The sequence below is a fragment of the Bidens hawaiensis genome, unplaced genomic scaffold (assembly GCF_021521415.1).
Source record: "Bidens hawaiensis isolate Kalapana, Puna unplaced genomic scaffold, B.hawaiensis_p1.1 tig00075576_1, whole genome shotgun sequence".
NCBI classification, from domain to species: domain Eukaryota; kingdom Viridiplantae; phylum Streptophyta; class Magnoliopsida; order Asterales; family Asteraceae; genus Bidens; species Bidens hawaiensis.
In genome coordinates, this window is record NW_027503091.1 from 42,717 (window position 1) to 53,395 (window position 10,679).

Sequence of the window (10,679 nt, forward strand, 5' to 3'; positions counted from 1 at the left end):
AAGCCAAAATTCGCATTTCGAGAGTTTAGCGTACAATTGCTCCTTCTTCAACAATTCCAGAACTAATCTCAAGTGTTCTTCGTGGTCAGCCATGTCCTTGGAGTAAACGAGAATATCATCAATGAACACAATCACAAACTTGTCGAGGTACGCCTTGCATACCGTATTCATGAGATCCATAAATACGGCTGGTGCGTTGGTTAAGCCAAAAGGCATAACCGAAAACTCGAAGTGACCGTACCGTGTTCTGAAAGCCGTCTTTGAAATATCTTTTTCGCGCACTCTTAGTTGATGGTAACCAGATCTCAGATCGTTCTTCGAGTAGTAACTCGATCCTTGAAGCTGGTCAAACAGATAATCAATTCGGGGTAAGGGATAACGGTTCTTAATCGTCACCTTGTTCAACTCCCGGTAGTCGATACACATTCGGAAAGTCCCGTCCTTCTTTCGGACAAATAAGACAGGGGCTCCCCATGGCGATGAGCTAGGTCGGATAAAACCTTTATCCAACAAATCTTGCAACTGAGTGAACAACTCCTGAAGTTCCGCCGGTGCGAGTCGATACGGGGCTCTTGCTATGGGTGCTGCACCGGGTGTCAACTCGATTTGAAATTCGACTTGTCGAATAGGAGGGAGTCCAGGCAAATCCTCCGGGAAAACTTCCGGAAAATCTCGCACAATCGGTATATCTTCAATTCGCTTCTCCTCCACGGGTTTCTCAACAATCTGCGCTAAAATTGCCGGATGACCCTTTCGTAGATACTTCTGAGCCTTCATGAGGGTGATGACGCTGGTGGTCATGCCGCTTTTCTCGCCCTAGATCGAAATGATCTCGCCGGAAGGGGTATTGATGTGGACTATTTTGTCATGACACATAATCTCCGCTCGGTTCTCGGATAACCAGTCCATGCCGACAACGACATCGAAACTACCAAGCGTAAAAGGTATAAGGTCGATATCAAAAATATGACCTGACAGCTTCAACTTACATCCCGCAAGTACCTGAGTCGTTACTATAGTCTTATCGTCAGCTAATTCAACAGGAAACTTAGCATCTAACGGGGTTGGAGTTAAGTCTAAGAGTTGACTAAAGGCTTTCGACACAAAACTCCTATCAGCTCCAGTGCCAAACAATACAGAAGCAAAACAGTCGTTCACAGGAAACTTACCAGTCACCACATACGGATCGTTGCGGGCTTGGCCCGACCCAATGACGAAAGCTCTTCCTTTACCATTGCTTCCGCCACCGCTGCTGCCTCCATTGTTCTCGTTCTGTTTTAGCTTGGGGCAATCTTTCCTGAAATTACCCTCTTGACCACACTCAAAACATCCTTTAGTCGTCATAGGTGATTTAGGAGCACCTTTTGCCGCTTGGTCTCCCCTACATTCCTTGGCCTGATGACCCATTTTTCCGCATCTCAGACACTTGACACGGTCACACGGGCCAGCATGATGATAGTTGCACCGGTTACATTTCGGGTGTTTCCCAGCATAGCCGCTCGAACCCTGCCCGCTACCGTTGTTGTTATTGTTGGGACCCTAATTATTGAAGCTCCGAGTGAGTTCGGGCTTACGGTAGTGTTGTTGCTGTGGGGGGTTCGAGGATGAGGACCTGACGTTGTCGAACTTTCTCTTTCCATTACTCGGGTTGTTGTTGCTGTTGTTGTCAGTGCTCGGGTTGTCACGGGCTTTAGTGGTTGAACCTCTAGGTGGTAACGCACCTTGGGTCACTGCTTGATCCGTCAGTTTGTGAGCTAACCGGATCGCTTGTTGAATCGTGGCTGGTCTGGAAGACGTCACCATGCCCTGAATTTGCGGTGCTAACCCATCAATATACATCTCAACCCTCTTACTCGGCGGGTCTACCATCCGTGGACACATCACAGCTAACTCGTGAGAACGGGTGGTGTAGGCTTCAATTTCGGAACCCACCATCTTCAACGACCAAAACTCGGATTCCAACTTTGCAATCTCCTCTCGAGGACAATACTCTTCACGCATCATGTTCTTGAATTCCTCCCAGTTCATAGCGTTAGCCAATTCCAATCCAAGAATCTGCACATTCGAATTCCACCAAGTGAGAGCAGAATCTTCAAGTGTCCCAGCAGCAAATTTAACCCTACTGGCAGGTGGACAGTTACACATCTCAAATGCTGATTCGGCCTTCTCAGCCCAACGCAGGAAGCCTATAGCCCCCTCAGTGCCCTTAAACGAACTGGGCTTGCAATCCAGGTAGTTCTTGAAAGTACACACTCCAGTTGGACCTCCAGCTTGATTCTGAACATGTGCGGCTAGAGCGGCCGCCGCGTGGTCATTTAGCAGGGTTTGGGTTCTGCTGCGATTAAGTTAATGTTACCGCGACCATGACCAGCGTTTCTTCCAGACATCTAGGTGTTATCATTCTTAGATGTCATAGTCTGAGGACACCTCTGAGTATGCCTCCTCCTCAGCCGGTTCTTCCTCCGGTTCTTCTTCAGGTTCCTCCTCGGGATTTTCCTCGGGATCCTCCTCAGGCTCCTCTTCGGGATCTTCTTCGGGTTCCTCTTCAGGCTCTGCCTCAGGTTCCGCTGTGTTCTGGGCAATATGCATTTGTAAGACATCGCAACGCTCTAAAGCTATCTCAGTTCGGGTCCTTGCCACTTGGAGTTGCTCTTGCAAGTCTATCATTTCGGCTTGCATCTTTCTCATAATTTTCATCTGTTGATCACTAGCCTCTTGCATTTCCTTCATCTCCGCTGTCAGGCGGGAAATTTCCACTTTAGTCTCGGTTCCATCTTTTAACAGTCCGGATACGTTCGCTCTCGTATAGCGCATGTAACCAACGTCACGCTCCAAACAAGAAACAACAGCTGCGAGAACTCGCTCCACAAGTTCGGTTATGGGTGGTAGGGTGTTGGGGTAAGCAGGATGGCTCGGGTGAGGTAGCGGGGGAATTTGTTCGCGATAGACCATACGCCTAATCATATTAGGGTACCAATCCCAGCTAACTTCGTTTTCGTACATGCCTCCGGATAAGCGATACCTCTTCGGTGCTGGGGCTTCTAGCTCCGGGACTACTCGGGGTGGCGACGAGGTAGGTAACTGCGGTTCCTTCCCATGAGCATGAGTCATCTGATCGGATGATGATGATGATGGCGTCGACATCCTTACAGGTAAGCCGTGTATGCACGCGTATGAGTGAAAGAGGTAAAGAGATAAGATAACAAAGACTACGCAAACATATGTAGTGCGTATCATTATAAATAATGGGTTGTCGCGGTTATAGTCTAGTATGCATGCAATTTCTAGTTCGCTATAACCAATGGCTCTGATACCAATCTGTCACACCCTCAAAATCCACTAACGGAGTTTTACCGTCAGAGGGTGTGAACTAACAGGATTGGATTCATTAGTTATAATCAAATCATAAAACAAAGTTTTCAAACCTGAAAACGTTTACGAGTAATTAAATGCGGAAGCGTAAAAACCATAAAAACAAGTGTTGCATCACGCAGGACGACTTAAACCCCAATGATAACAGTTTAAAATAGTTTGCATGAACAAAAGAGTTTTCAAGCAATGCATGATCCTATACCGCGCGCCCGCCTCGGCTACCTGAGAATAACATACTAAAAGTGTCAACACGAGGTTGGTGAGTTCACATGTTTATATAAAATAAAGCGTTTGGCGTTTTGCGTTCAGCGTTTTGCGTTACCAGATAGTGTTAAATCAATTATATATCGATAGGTAGCTAGCCTATACAATAAGTTTTACTAAGTGTTCGACACCGAAGCTGACTGTTTATCAAGTGCCTTGCCACCAGGTCATCCAGACCATGGTATGTGTTAGCCAAAATTACACCCGCTCGACCTCCAGTCGAGTTTAGCGTTGGGTGGGGTTTGTCAAACCCAGTAGTACTACTCAACAGTGACTCGCTATTATCCAAATATTAACCGGTTCGATGTGTAGGACTTCAATTGTTTCGTTTGCCACTTAGCCTTTACAAGTGATATATAATTTACTAACAAAATCTTAAAAGCGTTTTCGGAGTATGTTATCTCTCCCAAGTGAAAAGCGTTTAATAAGTTTAAAGGGGTAAGTGAAACTCACTGTTTGCGAAGAATTCCCAAAAACAAGTCACCAAGTGATGCGCGTCACAGAAAACTCTCACTAGCGTTCTATAACAACAAGGAGATTTTCTAAGTATCGGAACTATTATCGAGTCTCTAGACCCGGCACATAATTCGTAAGCACAAGATACGTTTCGTGTTTCGTTTGTGAATCGTGTGTGAATTTACAAGTATATTTGTGATATGTTACACGTGTAAGTAACTACTTACGTGTCAAGTGTTAATAGTGTACGTATCTAGCAATTATTCCCCGCAAGGGCAATTTGGTCAAAACATAACAATTAATTAGCAACTAGCACTTTTCATGTATTTTCACAAAGTTCAGCTGCTAACTTTACCGAGAGAGAATTCTACTTGAAAGATTATCCTATTCAACAGATCATATCATCTCAATTAATCCACCAAAAATCATCACAAAAACATACATGTGTTAGGTTTCCAGAACATATTTTGTTGTATTTTTATTCCACATATATTTCTCACAATGATCAATTACCTACAGCAAACTCACAACAGTCAAATTCATGCGCAACAGAATTTTATTTGTAATTCCCCTTAAATGAAAAATCCAACAAATGCAAGACCAATTAGGTTAGGTTATTAACTCAACAAGTTGACTTCCAGAAGTGGAACCAACCCATTTGGTCTTGTAGTTCATGAGATATAATATTTACAAATCAACCTAACAGCAGGTCTCACAATTCAGATTTGCACAACGTTTTTGTAAAATCATAAAAGTAAACTTTTACACTTTCAAAAACTGCAAATTTATATTCTTTAGAAACTAGACTCAACCTAGTTCACTGTAGTATCAATTATCTCGACCAATTTTCACATTCACACCCCGTTACAGTCAATTGAACATCAATAACACAATCTGTCCAGAAACTGTTTGCATCCAAACTCAACATATTAACTATCTATGGACCATAATCTGTTCATATGACCTTCTAGACACCATAATCACTATCCATGCACATCAAATACACACCACATACATGATTAGGGTTTTACTTGAATTCAAAATCAAAGAAACAAGCAATTAACATGCAATAACATCAATTCTAGTTATCAAATCAACAATCAATACATAATTAACCATCATCTAATCAAAAAAAGTCATATGAACATTATATATAAAATTTCCGGAGTCTAGGGTTTATAATTATACCTTCAAAAGCACAAAAATAAGCAAGAGGAAGGTAGAAGATGACTAGAATCGGGGTGTAGGATGCTTCAATTGTGAAAAACAAGATCAAAAACCAAGATATATGTGTGTGTGTGAGCCGATCGTGAGGAGAGGGGAGGGGGGGCTGGCCGTCGGTTTTGGGAAGAGAGAGAGGGAGAAGAGGTTAGGGTTTATTATTATTAATAATAATAACATGTTACACTTTAGTCCCTCAACATCTAGTTTGTACTTTTCTAGCTTATTTTAACTAGTTCTTGTTTCTTGTCTAGCATCACACATAATATAATCAAGTAACACATATGTTAACACATAATTATCACATAACTATTGTTTTAACGTTTTTCGTTTATTCACCAATTGTTTGCGTCAACTCGTTTGCGTTTCGGTGCAATTCCCGAAAGACTACACATGTAGTAATTGTTCAAGCGTCATTTAAACCCTAGTTTAAATGTAATGAGGTGTGCGTTATAGATTCAATGATTTTTAAGTTTGAATTGACGGAGTTGAGTTAACGGAGTTAACCTGAAATTGACGAATGTCACATCATTCCCATGTTAAAGAATTTTCGTCACGAAAATTTGAGTCAAGTCGTGATGAGTGTCTGAAAAAGTAAGAAAAATTTTCAGTTTGTCATAGTCTTCTGATCAGTTCATTCAAAAGATACAAGCAAGAGAAAATGAATTGAAATGTGAAAGCATGTCTCGAGTAACTCAAGATCAAACATTGTACGGTGCTACTATTCCAGTTACGAAAGGTTCTTTTACGTATATTACAGCATTTTATTATTATCACAATCAGAGTTCATCTTCTGGTACTTCTTCATCTAGTGGTTACTCTCAAAATGCACCTCATGGAAAAAGTCATTCATCATCTAGTAATTTCTCTACAAGTCAAATTGCACCAAACTATCAGTATCACCACCCGAATGTGAATATGAAAGACACATAACACAACTTTGCTCATATGTGCATTCATGAATTCTTATAAACAATTAGTTGGGAGTAAGGTTGCAACCTGTGATCTTACAGATGAAGATTATGACCAAACCAATCTAGATAATTTGGAACATATGGATCTAAACTTTAATATGGCAAAGATTGTGAGAAAGGTCAAAAAGTACATGGATATGACATGGAATGATATTCCAAGTATGGATAAAAGGATCGGGTTTGGAAAACTGAAGGTCAAATGTTATAATTGTCAAGAGAATGATCATTTTGCAAAGGAATGTGATAAGCTAAAAATGTCTTATTCTCCTAACAATCAGAACAACAAAGAGTACAATTCTTCGAGAAAGTTCATCAAAAACAATCAAAGTTCTTGTGATAAAAGAGAAAAAAAGTAGTCTAAAACCAAAGGAAGTTATGAAGGGATTAGACTCTAAAGCATTAATTACACAGCTGATGAAGGTTTTGATTAGTCTGGAAAGTTAATGGTCGGATATTTTGTATATATATATTAGTGTGTTATTTGTGTAGTTTTATTTAGTATAATGTTAGAACTTTGGTACTTCATACGTGCTTTTGTATTTCAGATAATTGATCATTAAAGATGCTAAATTGGAAACTTGTACAAGCATGGAATGATATCTCGGGAAGACCGGAGCATAAATTGAAGTCCTGGGAAGAGTTAGAAGGATTCGGGAAGAGTTTGGATGAGAAACTTAAAGCCGATGCTAAAAATGAACAAGATGGGTTGATAAAAAGCGACCAAGAAGTAAACGAGCATATCCTGGGCTAGAAAATGGGTTACGGGACCCATAATATATGAATTTTGGGTTTCTCGACAAGAGGAATCCAATAATGATGTCTTCTTTGGTCGAGATACGTGACCACATGAGGCTATGCCCATCGCGATACGCAATGGACATAAAAAAACGTGAAAAATCGGGTTTTGACCTATATATATTCTATTTTACGAACCCAAATAAGTTATTACGACTTCTAGAAGTTGTTAGGCGATTTGGGTGAATTCCAGGGCTACCAATCATCTCTTGATCAATCATAGTGGCCTTCCTCATCATAATTGAAAATCTATCGATGACGATGCTAGGCTAGTCTCTTCGAATCATACCCGGGATGTAGAGCATTGTATTTTTTTAGCATTTTCTCATGTATTAAAAAGAATGATTTGTAATTGTTATTAATTAATCTATGAGTATTGATGTTTAGTATTGCCGTGCATTCAGTTGGTTTAGATTTATGTCGATCAGAATGATTAGTTTTCCGGTTACTACAATAATTACTTATGGGGCTATTTGATTAGTTGAATACAATGAAGCTTAGAATTTCCCTTTATTGGGTCACACTGCCAAGGATTGATTGATAACCAGTTCTGCGTGTTAGCGATTGTTGATGCCTAAGGTCTATCTCTCTAGTCATTCTGTATTGATCAATGATAGGTAATCTGTTAATTCGCATAAGATTGTTGTTCAGTTGCTTACCTAAACCCGGGGTGTGATTTGTCTTCGTTAATTGTTTGAGAGTTGTTTATTTGCTTGCTTAATATTAAACTAAAATTGTTTGCTTGTGGGATCAACACTATTAACTGTTACTTTATAATCTTAGAAATCTGTTGCATGTTACACTGACCACATACTCCTCGTGGTTCGACACCCTATTTACTATAGCTTGCTTATGTGATTAGGAACTGATTTTAATTATTTTTTACTAGATAGCAACTGTCTAGCATCAAAATGGCGCCATTTTCGAGGAGTTAATGCACTTAGTGTTTTGTGTGATTCAATTTCCGTGTTTAAATCAATTTAATTTTAGTTTTTATTTTATATTATTTTCCCATTTTACGTGGGGTGTGTTGATTGTGCAGGGTAACAGGTTTATGCACACCCGTCGATCGGGCATATTATCATCGCTTATTTTTGAGCCTGGAATTGAAAGAATAGCCCGGCAGAACCGAGCTCAGTTTAGAGAATCAGAAATGGAAGGTTAAAATCAAAACCAAAACCAAAACCAGAATCAAAACTAGAATCAAAACCGAAACCAAAACCCACTGAATGAAGACAAATAACAATAACAACCAAGACCCGTCCGAAAATGACCCAAACCCACCGATAAATTCCAACCAACAACCAAACCCGAACAACTTAGCTCGTTTATTCAGAAATCGAAAACCGAAACAACAATCAACCCAGACCATCAACCCCACATAATACCCCCAGACACAGAGTTCAGTTGTATCTAGGTGAAGATTATAACAATTTTTATACCGTGGATAAAGAAGAAGACGGGGAATGGGATGAATTAGATTAGGGTCAGGATGGAAGTAATGGGGAGGATTGGAGGATCAAGCATAACGAGGGGTTTGAGCCGGTAATTAATTTTAATGATGGTTGGAATGAAGAGGTAGAAGAACATGTGAACCAGAGAGGTGCATGATTGTTGAATAGAAACAGGGGGTAGAAACGGTATTGGGAGGAGCAGAGTTAACAGAGCTGACATAATTGATAGAGGTCTAGGAATTCAGATTAACATAGGAGGTTTGTTTAATCAAGGGGGCGAAGGAGAAATTATGTTTCCCCGGTTCATGGTGTTAACAGTCGGTTCAGACGGTGCATCTCCGATAGTCCCACAGGTGCGCATACCGGGACAAAAACATTTAAATCACGGACCTCTTACATTAACATCGTTCCCCATTTTCACGAGATGGCCTCAGAAGACCCGTATTCGCATTTGTCTAATTTTTCGGCTATTTATTGGTCAATTGGTAATGGTACGTTTGACCAGGATGAGGTTCGGTTACGATTATTCCAGTTCTCGTTGAAAGACAAAACAAAACACTGGCTTAACTCGTTACTAATGTACAACATCAGAAGTTGGGTTAAGATGCAACAGTTGTTCCTAAATGAGTACTATTCACAGTCGAAGACAAACAAGGCCTGAATTAAGATTCGCCATATTTCAAAGTTACCGTGCGAGCTGTTTCACGAGATATTTACCCATTTCAAAGATAATGGTCATAAAGTGCGTGAACCATCAGATCGAGTTGTGGGAATTAGTGAAGTGATTTGTTGACAGGTTAACCTAAGAAGATAAAAAGCATTTGAAAGCCTCGTGTAATGGTCAATTGTTAAGTCAGCCTGAATAAGTCTGGGATTTTCTTGAGTTTATGTGTGAAGATTCTAAGTCAGAAGCAGCTGTAGAAAGAAGAAGAAAACACTCGACTACCAGTTCAGTAAAATCAGCATCGAGTGAATCTGAACGGATAGCAGAGTTAGAATGAGAACTGACATTGTTGAATAAAGATAAGGGTAAAAAGGAGGTTGGTATAGTCGGGGTAAAGTTTCCGGTTTGTGGATATTGTCGGGAACTTGGGCACACAACAGATGACTGCCCTGATTATGAAGACGAGGAGGGTCTCGAAAGGGTTAATTATGCTTATGGGGATTCCAAAAGTCAAGGGTACAATTCAAAAACATACCACCTTGGCTTGAGAAATCACCCGAATTTCAGATACAAGAATGTAGCTGGTCAGTCAATCCCGAAATTTCAGGGTTCCATCCAATCCCGACAAAAAAGTAATTACCGCTAGAGCAGTTATCACAAGCCTTCATACAATCAGAACAGTGGTCCGGGGGGGGGGGGGGGGGGCTATAACAGAGATGGTAATCTGGGTAACAGTTCATCGGTGTGGCCAGAATCAGGACTGGTAGAAAGGGTCCTTAGGTAATTCAGACGAGTCTGTGCACTCGAAATTGGACGTTTTGCTGAAGATAGTGACAGATAACCTGAAAGACACTCAGAAACAGTTCGAGTTACGAGACAAATCTTCAGAAGTGATGGCAAATTAGATCCGTCAGTTAGCCTCCTACATAGCTAAGTTGTAGAAAAGTGCGGGTTAGTTACCAAGCGATACCACATTTAACCCAGCGCACTTCAATTTGAGCTTGAATATGCATGTCAATGCGGTAAACCTTTTACCTAATTTTGAAAATTTTAGTCTTGAAGTTGATTCACCACCACAGTTTGTTGAGGAAGTGGTGGAAGATGTTAGTGATGAGAGTGATAGTGTTGGTCAAAATGAAACAATTTTTTTAAAACAATTCAGAATTAAAAACAAATGAAACATCTTTTTGTGAAAACTGTTCATGTGATAAATGTTTAATGGGTAAATTGACCAACATAAGAGTTGATGAGGTGGAAAAACACCACCCCAAGTAAACTCCAAGACCTAGGGGTGCCACTTATATCAATCCAAATTGGAGAATTTAACATTGATCGGGCACTTCTAGATCTTGGAGCATGTGTTAGTATCATATCAGGTAGTTTATATGATCAGTATGAATTTGGCCCGTTAGAAAGGGTATACACCACCATGGTGTTGGTGGATCAAACTCATACACTCCCTCAAGGCATGGTGACTAA